The sequence below is a fragment of the Pleurodeles waltl genome, chromosome 8 (genome assembly GCF_031143425.1).
Source record: "Pleurodeles waltl isolate 20211129_DDA chromosome 8, aPleWal1.hap1.20221129, whole genome shotgun sequence".
Lineage (NCBI taxonomy): Eukaryota > Metazoa > Chordata > Amphibia > Caudata > Salamandridae > Pleurodeles > Pleurodeles waltl.
Genome location: NC_090447.1, coordinates 1,260,789,046 through 1,260,801,284, shown reverse-complemented (window position 1 = coordinate 1,260,801,284; position 12,239 = coordinate 1,260,789,046).

Here is a 12,239-nt window from a genome sequence, read left to right as displayed (position 1 = left end):
CAGACCAATCCGCACACACCCACCTCCACACACAAGAGCAACACACACAGACACACCACCATGCAAGCAAACAACAGTCACATCAGTCACCACTTCCCCAGACACCCCCACCACCCCTACTGTAACACACACAACATCAAGCATACTCAAAGGCACCACGACAACAGTAAGTGACACACCCACCACACCCAGTATACCCACAGACACCACCCCACCAGACAAACAGACATCCACCAATATCAGCATACCCGCATACATCACCCCAAAAGACACAAAGACATCTACCACTCCATCCCCCAGAACCTCCACCTCCCAGCCCCCCAAGACACACAAACGCACACACTCACCCAGGCAACAGACACCACCCATACACAAGCATACCTCTCATAAGCACGCAACCATGACATCCACAACAACATAGCAGACAACCACTCCCTCAACCTCCAAATCCCCATCCCTTCTGCTGACCATCCCTGTGTACCTAAGAAAGTTTTTATGTTGGACCTTGACCTTTCCCCTGTTCCCTCCAACCCCTGTCCCAAACCCAAGAGGCCAGACCCACCTTCTAACCCCTCCCTTCCACTTCAAAACTCTTCCCTAGTCATACCTGCCCCCCACTGCAAGCACCCTTACCCCTCCCACCAAGAAGCCCACCCCTTTCAAGAAGCAGTCCACCCCTCCCAAACCCAAGACAACCCACCCTTCCCAAATCCACACCCCCAAAGATGATCCCTGAGGTACCTGCCTGCCCACTTGATGCCCCTTCCTGTGGAGGTTCCCTGGCAGTTATGAGTCAAGTGACAGCACCATGATGTGCCTGTGCAGGGACATATGGACTGGCCAAAGGCCTTGGACTTTGAAAAAAATACAGTTAATAAACCCAAACAGTTGTTTTTTAGGGGGTATACATTTGTCCTGTAATTCCTCTTCTACCTTCATGTTGTTCCTGAGTGACGTGTGTACAATTGTATGCTTTCTGATCCATTTGCTGTTGTTTGCAGTAGCTGACTTTGTGGGCAGTGCTGGTGCCCCCCAAGTCAAGGATATGTGTTGAATGTATGGATATGTGGGTGTAAATGCAACAGTGGTGCCATGGCATTGTGTACTGTTTGTTATGGTAAATATTTCATCTTGTGTTGTCCAATGTGAGCATTTATGGGAGTTAGACTAGTGCCCCTGATATGGATTATGGAATCATCTAATGTATGGCAGCTTGAGTTTTGTTTGTAATGACATGGAATGTGTTCAGTTGTGCTATGTTTGTTTGCATTTGACTGTGCATGTGCCCATTTAGCTGTGTGTACCTTGCAGCTACTTCATGTAGAGGTATGTCCTATGCAGTTGGGGTTGTGTGTGCATTGTTGACTTGCACTTCTACATTGTGCAGATAGGCATGCCACTTGGGTCTAGTATTGCTTGTCCCTGAAATACAAGTAGGGTCAATTCCTGTGCAAATGTGTAAGGGGCATATGCAAAGTGATATGTGTCCCAGCGTAGCCTCCTTCCCATCCCCATTGTGGAGGTATTGTTTGAAGAGTGATCTTTGCATATTTGTGGGGCAGAAACAACTAGGCACCAGGGATTTTTGTTGTTGTTTTACAGATGGGGAATGACCCCTTAGGCAAGGGTTACTCCCCTGGAGGGGCAAATTGTATTTAGGCCACTTCTGCCCCCTTTGGGGGCAGATCGGCCGATTTTAGGTCAATCTGCCCCAAAGGGGGCAGAAACCTCTAGGAACCGGGGATCTTTTTTTTTGCGCCAATGTCACGCAAGGGGAGCGACCCCATAGGCAAGGGTCGCTCCCCAGGGGTTGGGGGGGCAAATTTGTTTAAGGCTATTTCGGCCCTCCCTGGGGGCATATCGGCCTATTGTTATTAGGACGATCTGCCCCCGGGGGGGCAGAAACCTCTAGGCGCCAGGGCAAAAAAAAAATTGTTTTTTTTTGTTTGTTTGCTTTTTGGAGATGGGGAGCGACCCATTAGGCAAGGGTCGCTCCCCTGGGGGACAAATTGTATTTAGACCATGTCTGCCCCATCAGTGGATTTTGGGTCAATCTGCCCCCAAGAGGGTTAAAAACCACTAGACACCAGGGATCTTTTTTTTGCGCCAATGTCACGCAAGGGGAGCCACCCCGTAGGCAAGGATCGCTCCCCGGGGGGGTGGGGGGATGGGGGGATTTATTTTAGGCCATTTAGGCAGATCGGCCTATTGTTATTGTTAACAAAGGTTTTCTTGATACCTATTTTTCACTTTTTCTATTTCAGCAAATGAATTGCTGTATACCCGGTATAGAATAAAAACCCATTGCAAGGTGCAGCTCATTTATTGGCTCTGGGTACCTAGAGTTCTTGATGAACCTACAAGCCCTATATATCCCTGCAACCAGAAGAGTCCAGCAGACGTAACGGTATATTGCTTTAAAAAATCTGACATCGCAGGAAAAAGTTACAGAGTAAAATGTGGAGAAAAATGGCTGTTTTTTTCACCTCAATTCCAATATTTTTTTATTTCAGATGTTATTTTCTGTAGGAAACACTTGTAGGATGTACACAAATGACCCCTTGCTGAATTCAGAATTGTGTCTACTTTCTAGAAATGTTTAGCTTTCTGGGATCCAGTATTGGTTTCTCACCCATTTTGGTCACTAACTGGAAGGAGGCTGAAAGCACAAAAAATAGTAAAAATGGGGTATGTCGCAGTAAAATGTCAAAATTGTATTGAAACATCGGGTATTCCAATTCAAGTCTGCCTGTTCCTGAAAGCTGGGAAGATGGTGATCTTGCCACCGCAAACCCTTTGTTGATGCCATTTTCAGGGAAAAAAATCACGAGCTGCCTTCTGCAGCCCTTTTTTCCCATTTTTTTGAAAAAAACTAAATTTTCACTGTATTTTGGCTAATTTCTTGGTCTCCTCCAGGGGAACCCACAAAGTCTGTGTACCTCTAGAATCCCTAGGATGCTGGGAAAAAAGGACGCAAATTTGGCGTGGGTAGCTTATGTGAACAAAAAGTTATGAGGGCCTAAGCGTGAACTGCCCCAAACAGCCAAAAAAAGGCTCGGCACAGGAGGGGGAAAAAGCCTGCCAGCGAAGGGGATATATATATCTATATATATATATATATATATATATATATATATATATATATATATATATTCACTTAAAAAAACAAAGGTTTTTAGGTGAGTTTATTACTTTATCCAAAGAATATGAAACAACACCACCAACGCGTTTCTACCTCTCGGTCTTGTTCACAGTTTGTAAAAAATACCTTCCCCTGAGTCTCTATTTATCCTTTAGTTACCTACTACCAACAAAGTGCATTATGGAACATGTGGTCTTTCTAGAAACTAAAACTCTAATATTCACCAAGATGTATCTACAATCTCAAACCATCATTTTAAATCACCCAAACTTAGTCTTAATACAAAGTGTCAAAAAAGCTTAATAATAATAATAATTATCATATCTACAAAAACATATAATGTTTTAAATTATTGTTAAGGCCCCGGTTGCAATACGAAGTGAGTATAAAGGGTATTAAATCGTGCTTATATATAATAAAGTCCACTGGGAATGAGTACTGTTATTCTGATAAAATGGAGCTTATTTTCCTGATATTTATATATCTAGTACATATACTCAATATAGTCCCCAGATACAATCCAGATTATAACACATATATCTTTCTACCTATATATGTATGAAGGCATATATAAATGTAGTACTTTCAGTGCCTTATACTCATATACTCCATGTCTGTACTTTTAACATTATTTTACACTCTGGTCTCCATTAAACCTACTCCGAAAGGTTGAAACGCGTTGGTGGTGTTGTTTCATATTCTTTGGATAAAGTAATAAACTCTCCTGGAGTGCAACAAATCAATTGTTTGACAATTGCTTGGGTTGGAGATTGTGGAGGAATGGTCCTTTCCTCGCATATGCACCCGTAAATGTGCGCGCCAAACGGTGGACCGGTTGATGGAGGATATATATATATATATCTTCTATATATATATATGCATATATATATATTTTCACTTAAAAAACAAAGGTTACAGTTAGGTTCTGAATTTACTCGTACAAAAGCAGTTAGGTTCTGAATGTACGCATATAAAACCAAAGAAATTCACCAGTTCGAGTTATCTCAAGAAACTATAACTCGTGTCCTAAGATAACTATAAATCACTCCTCCACCATAAAATATCTCAAAAACTACTGAGCATATTTACACCAAATAAGCCAAAGCACAATCTGCGTACCGAAAGCTAGCTTTCTGCCAAATTTAGTGTAATGCAATCCAGTGTTTGGGGCTGTATTCTTATTGAAAGGTCCTATGGGAATTAACATGGGAAATGCAACTTTTTTGAACCTCCTGGCCTTTTTCTTAGTCCCTGCCTGACGAATCACCTCAAATCTTTCCGTTCGCAACAAGAATCACTGGTACACTTTTTGGGGGAATATTTTGTGAAGATCCATCAAACGGTGTCAAAGATACAGAACAATAAAGTTAAATGATAATTATAAATGAGTGTACTAAATAAACATATATATTACAAGAAAGGTATTGTAGTTTGAGTGTTTTTCAACCCATCAATGACCTATAAGTCTCTATAATGTAAAGAATTGATGCAACAAGAACTAAAAGAGTTCATTCCATGAGGTATCATATAATGGACTCAAACAGATATATACGTATTCAAATCCTCCAATGCTGAAATAATTAGGTCAGTGGTTACCAACCTATGGTCCGTGAACCCTCCTCAGGGGGTCCCCGACCGCTTAGAGAAAATCAAATGATATTAACAGATTAGGTCCATGGCTTGTAGTAATGATTAAGAGGGGAGTCCCTGGATACTAATAATGATTTACTGGGGGTCCCCACGTTCCAGTAATGATAAAGTGGGGGTCCACAGAAGTCAAAAGGTTGGGAAACACTGAACTAGGCCATTTATGCTCATTGTAAGCATTTATGACATATTGACACCCCAATGGAGACTGTCCCAATTTTTCATTCAGTGCCAAATGTGCAAATAGTGCCAACAAAAACAGCAAACATATAGTAACAGGGAATCATGCAAAATCTTATCTTGATGTGCAACCACATCACCACTGTGAAGTTGAGGAAAAGGGTAGGAGTGCTCATCCCCTAAACACTCTGGAGAGAGCTGACCAGAGGCCCCTTCCTTTCTTCCTGTAGACAAAACGCAAAACAGGTTCCGAGATTGGAGGCAGGACTCAAGGATGTGCAATCAAATATTGTAACACAGGATGTTCATTGCATGAATAAAGTTCTCAAGGAACATTAATGATACTTAACACACCATTAAAACAACATAATTCAAACTTTCTGTAAATGTATACTTAGGGCCTGATTTAGATTTTGACTGTAACAGTCCTGCAGCCGTTTTTTTGTCGGAAAACCAGTCCACCGCCTTGGCCGTCCGCCTTCCTGATTGAGATGTTGACAGGACCGTAGGGGAGACAGCCTGAGTCCCGCTGACTCCACCAAGAATCTCCAGCCGCATCAACAGTGGCCTTCAGAATTGGGGCTGATGGCGGGGCTGCAGCCACCTTCACTGCCAAGCACATTTGGATGTGCCGTAGCTCCAAGCCAACTGTGCCAGTCCGACCTCCACACCTGAGTTGGCAGGCAAGTGGAATGAGGTACAAACCTACCTTTTTCCAAATTCACTTCCTTTTTCAACTGGACACACCTTCCATGGTTGCTGCCACTGGACCACGGAGAAATCACAACCCCCCCCCCAATCGCTGAACTGACAGATAGGTAACCAGCATTGGCTGTGTACGTTGTGTGGTCACTGTATATGGGCACTGGAGACCTCTGCAGTCATATACATGTCACAATAATTTTTTGAATTACTGTGACATGCATATGTCAGGAACACATGTGTGTGGGACATGGATGGAGACACACTGGTATGTGACACATATCGCACACATACACAACCATCATTATGGTGTCTGTATTCATTGCCAAATAAATGCTGGCACCACTGTGAAGTTACATTCACACCCATCAAATATGTCCATGTGTGCACATTGCAAGGGGATTTTGTGATGTTGTGCTGTGATGTTGTGCTACCAGTTGTGTATGTGATTCAGTACGTGTATGTGTGTGTGCAATGCGATTGGCTGGTTGAGGTGGAGGGAGCTGGCGTAAGTGATGTGGTTGTGTCTGTATGTGTGCCACTTGCTTGTGGGTTCGATGTTGTGTATGTTTGGTTGTTGTGTAGTGGTACTGTTTGGGGGGGGTCCGTTCTGGGAGGCCAATAATATCTATTATAGTGGCAGGACACTCTTCTGCATCCTCAAATCTGTCTTCCAATATCTTAAGGTGTTGTAGCACACAGCACATGCTGGGTGTGTGTCAGGATACTTCAATTCGATTTCCTCAGAAGCAGAAGATAACTCCTCAGTCCCGACCCGAGCTACTCACAACGAATATTAATCCTTCGTGCTGAGTACCCCGGAGGGGGAAAGGGGAATGGGATGGTAGAGAGACTGCCACAGAGATGATGAACGCCAGTACTCAGTCTGCCTCTTCACATCTAAGATTGGATACAGCACCTGCAAGAGTCACAGTCGCAATTACTAGGGACATACAACATCAGTTTTTCACTTTCTACTCTCAACACTTAATTCTCTTTAATTCTATTATTTCTTCACTCACCCTGAGTTCTCTGTAGCCTTGCTTCTCTCTATAAATGATAGCTCTTCTTAAAAAAAATGCGTATTACTGATTCTGGAAGAACTTCTCAACCTTTGTTAGAGATTGGTTTTATGTTGCTATATATATATATATATATAGTTGGTGATAATGCGTTCTTCAAATCAGCTGATGTTATTTAATTTCTCCTGTCTTATTGTGACTTCTGTCAATACTTGTATTTGTAAATGCTTGTTTATTAAAGTTCGTTTCTCCTTTCTTACTTCGACATTTGATGATAACTTGTATTTGTAAATGCTTGTTTATTACAGTTAGTTTCTCCTTCCTTACTTCGACATCTGTCGATAACTTGCTTGTTTATTTAAGTTCGTTTCTCTTTTAAACTCTATTTTGGTTTATTACCATTGGATTTGTAAATGCTTATTTGTTAACAGTTCGTTTCTCCTTTAAACTTGGCCTTTGTTTATAACCTTGACATTTGTAGATACTTGCTCTTTTAAAGTTCGTTTTTTCTTAGACTTTAATATCTTAAACAAGAACCTTGTAAACATAAGGTTAATTCATACATTAACTCTGTACCCTTGCCGACTTCCACAGGAACGGTCTACTATCAAACTCTTCGAATAAACCTTGACAATATTTATTCGTTTTCTGTAATATAATCTTCAAATGTAATTTTACCTCACAGGAGATTCTGTTCTGAAGCACGCTCTTTCTCCACACAGCTGATTCCTGTCAGACCTCAGTTGAAGTGCAAGGCTTCCAGCTGGAGAGCTCGTAACCTAGCAACCAACCGATTGCAAGACTAGAACTGTAACTAACCTTCAGGACTCACAGCGGCCATCTTGGATCTTCTCTTCTTGATTCTTCCTTTGAAATAAGCGCAAGATTACTCTGCAAACCTTCTTCCAGTTTGGGCTTTGCTGTCTCCACTGAGGATATCTCTTTGCTTTTCTCATGCACTTCTTTGATTTGACTTGGCAAGTTTGTGTGGTCATGACAGTACTCCCCCTCAAGGAACAGTTCTCCAATTTAGGTTTGCTTGGGTAGGTTCTATGAAAGTTTCTCACTAATCTTGAAGCATGTACATACTCGTGCGGCTCCCAGGATCGTTCCTCTGGACCATAACCTTTCCAATCAATTAGATAATAAAGCTGGCCATTACGGATTTTGGAATCTAAGATTTGATTGACCTCATACTCTTCTGCAGAGCTAATCTGGATAGGAATTGGAGGGGAGTTTTGACGTAAATTTGGAGGACTGTTCTTTAACAAGGAGACATGGAAAACAGGATGTATCTTTAGATGAGCTGGCAACTGCAATTTAACTGCTACTGGATTGATCATCTTGTCAACTCTGAATGGGCCTATAAATCGTGGCTGAAATTTGCGATTTCCTTTGAGACGTAAATGACGAGTGGATAACCAAACTTTGGCGGTCATGCGGTTACCGCCGAATGACCGCCCCGCGGTCACAAGACCGCGGCGGCCATTCCAACTTTCCCGCTGGGCCGGCGGGCGACCGCCAAAAGGCCGCCCGCCGGCCCAGCGGGAAAGCCCCTGCAACGAGGAAGCCGGCTCCGAATGGAGCCGGCGGAGTTGCAGGGGTGCGACGGGTGCAGTGGCACCTGTCGCGATTTTCACTGTCTGCAAAGCAGACAGTGAAAATCTGTATGGCGCCCTGTTAGGGGGCCCCTGCACAGCCCATGCCAGGGGCATGGGCAATGCAGGGGCCCCCAGGGGCCCCACGACACCCTTTCCCACCATCCTGGTTCTGGCGGTGAAAACCACCAGAAACAGGCTGGCGGGAAGGGGGTCGGAATCCCCATGGCGGCGCTGCAAGCAGCGCCGCCATGGAGGATTCACTGGGCCAGGGGAAAACCGGCAGGAAACCGCCGGTTCCCCTTTTCTGACCGCAGCTTTACCGCAGCGGTCAGAATAGCCCAGGAAGCACCGCCAGCCTGTTGGCGGTGCTTCCGCTGCCCTCCGCCCTGGCGGTCACAGACCGCCAGGGTCGGAATGAGGCCCTTTGTCTCCTTTCGAATAAATGGGGCTCTCTCTTCTTTTTCTATCAGCCTGAGTCTTATATGAGTCTTTTGCTTGAATGATGTTTTTTCTAGCCCTAACTAACGTGGTCTGCAAATCCCTCACCATCTCTTCTACTGCAAGCACTGAATCATCTTCTTTACCCAACATTACATTAAGATGTCTACCATGGTTCAGATAAAAGGGGGTGAACCCAGTGGTGGAATGAACAGCATTATTGTAAGCGAATTCAGCTGCCCACATCAACTCGGGCCATTCCTTCTCTTTATCGAATAAATTGAGTCTTAAATACTGTTCTAACTCTTGATTCACTCTCTCTGTTTGCCCATCGGTTTCAGGATGGTAACTGGTAGAGTAACGAGAATCAATTCCTAATCTTTTACTAAAGGCCTTCCAAAAGCGAGAAACAAATTGGGACCCCCTGTCTGAAACTAGAATTTTTGGGATACCATGGGCGCGTACTATGTGTTGTGTAAACAACTGTGCAACCTGTGGGGCTCGAGGGATTTCTTTCAAAGGAATGAAATGCGCCATTTTAGTGAAAGTGTCTACAAAAACTAGGATAGTGTTAAAACCTTGGCTACTAGGGAGGTCCACTATAAGATCCATAGTAACAGTATGCCAGGCATGGGGTGCAGTGGGCAAAGGTCTTAACAGACCTTGTGAAGCTGTTCTATTTGATTTCCCTCTTTGACATTTGTCACAAGTTGACACATATTGTCTTATCTGAGTTTTCATTTTTGGCCACCAAAATTCTCGTTGTATTAGATTTTGAGTCTTTTGAATTCCTTTGTGTCCAGCCAATTGATCGTCATAATAAGCCTGAAGAATTTTTTCTTGCAGCTCCACAGTCAGAACATACAGTGCACCTTTAAAGTATGGCAAACCTTTCTTGATTTCTCTTCCTTGGCCTTCTTTGGACCACTTCAGCATTCCTTCGAATGTTAAGTTTTCTTGAATTTCTTTGGTTAAATTTTCATACAATATGGCAGATATGAACTTCTCTTGTGGAATAATCAATTCTTTTTCTGGAGGCTCTTTAACTGCACCGGTATCAATTCGAGATAGAGCATCTGCCTTCCCATTTACTTTTCCTGGTCTGAAAGTGATAACAAAATCAAAGTCTGCAAAATATAGGGACCAACGCAGTTGTCTAGCTGTTTGAGTTCGAGCTGATTTTAAAAACTGTAAATTTTGGTGGTCCGTGTAAACGGTCACTTTATGCTTAGCTCCCAAAATGTAATGCCTCCACTCACGAAAAGTTTCTTTGACTGCCAATAGCTCCTTATCCGCAATTGAATAATTTATCTCTGGTGGTGTTAATTTTCGAGAGAAATAGGCCACTGGATGTAATTGACCTGTATCTTTTTGACGCTGGGAAAGGATACCTCCTATGGCAACATCTGAAGCATCTGCCTCCACATAATATGGCTCATCTGGCTGGGGTGGAGCAAGATTGGAGCTGAGACGAAGGAATTCTTCAAAAAATTAAAAGCATTTTCAGCTTCTTTTGTCCACTCAAACTTCACTCCTTTCTTCAACAATCGAGTAATGAGTGTAACTGTTTGAGAAAAATTGGATATGAATCTTCGATAAAAATTAGCGAACCCCAAGAAACTCTGGGGCCCATATTTATACTTTTTGATGCAAAACTGCGCTAATGGCCATGCCCAGGGGACTTCTGTCCCCTGGGCATGGTCATTGGGCATAGTGGCATGTAGGGGGGCACAAATCAGGCCCCCCTATGCCACAACATTTTTTTAAAAAAAAACTTACCTGAAATTACCTTAATGTCCCTGGGATGGGTCCCTCCAGCCTTGGGTGTCCTCCTGGGGTGGGCAAGGGTGACAGGGGGGGTCCCTGGGGGCATGGGAGGGCACCTCTGGGCTCCTTCAGAGCCCACAGGTCCCTTAACGCCTGCCTTTTGCAGGCGCTAAAAAACGGCGCAAAAGCGGCCGTACGTCATTTTTTTTGACCCGCCCACTCCCGGGCTTGATTTTTGCCCGGGAGTATAAATCCGACGCACATGCCTCGGAGTCGATTTTTTAGACGGGAACGCCTACCTTGCATATAATTAACGCAAAGTAGGTGTCCACGCTAAAAAATGACGCTAACTCCATGGACTTTGGCGCTAGACGCGTCTAACGCCAAAGTATAAATATGGAGTTAGTTTTGCGTCGAAATTGCGTAAAAAAAAACGACGCAATTCCGGCGCAAACGGAGTATAAATATGCACCTGGATCTCTTTGACATTGCAAGGAGAAGGCCAATGTTGCACTGTCTTTATCTTGGCAGGATCCATACTAACTCCTTCTGGTGACAAAATGAATCCTAAGAACTCAACTCGTTCCACATGAAATGCACACTTCTCCAATTTTACATAGAGATGGTTTTCTTGCAACCTTGTGAGGATGGATCGAACATGGGAAATGTGCTCCTGTAGATTGTCGGAAAAGATTAAAATGTCATCTATATAAACCACGGCAATCCGGTCGAGGAATTCTCGTAATATATCATTAACGAAATGCTGGAAGGCAGCGGGAGCATTGCATAACCCATAAGGCATCACTTGATATTCAAATAATCCGTATCAAGTCCGAAAAGCGGATTTCCATTCATCCCCTGAAGCCACTCGAATCAAATGATATGCTCCTCGCAGGTCCAATTTGGTGTAGATTCTAGCATTCTTTACTTGATCTAATAAAACTGCCACTAAAGGCAGTGGGTATCAATTCTTGATGGTAACCTGATTGAGGGCTCGATAATCAATGCAAGTTCGAAGACTCCCATCCTTCTTTGGTATGAAAAATAGTGGGGATGACACTGGAGATTCAAAAGGACGAATAAAACCATTAGCAAGATATTGATCCAAATACTCCTTTAAATGTTGATTATCTGCTTCGGTCAATGCGTATATTCTGCTACATGGCAATATCGCACCTGGCTCCAGTTCAATTTTGCAGTCGTAGGGTCGATGTGGTGGCAATTTCTCAGCCTCCTTTTCATCAAAAACGGCGACTAAATCCTCATATTCTTTTGGGATTTCTGCTGTCTTTAGTGCACAGATCATTGAAGAGTGTGATGATAAACAGGCCGCTTCGGACGTGGTGGACACTTCCACTCCATCATGAAAGCAATTCTCTCTGCAGTAATAGGAATTCATCTTGATCGTTCTTTTGCTCCAATCAATTTGTGGATTATGTTCTGTAAGCCAGGGCAGACCCAAAATGAGTTGAAATTGTGGAGCATCTATCAAATTAAAGATTATCTGCTCCTGATGTCCACCAAAACCTTGCATCTGAATTGGTTCAGTCTCATGGGAAATGGGTCCTGAAGAAAGATTGGTTCCATCCACAGCTCTTACTACTTCCAAAGTAGATTTCTTGATAAATCGAATACCCATTTTACGAGCGTATTTGATATCACAGAAGTTGCCCGTAGCTCCAGAGTCTATCATAACTGAGATCCCTTGAATTTCCTTCTCAAGGGTCTTAACTGATACTG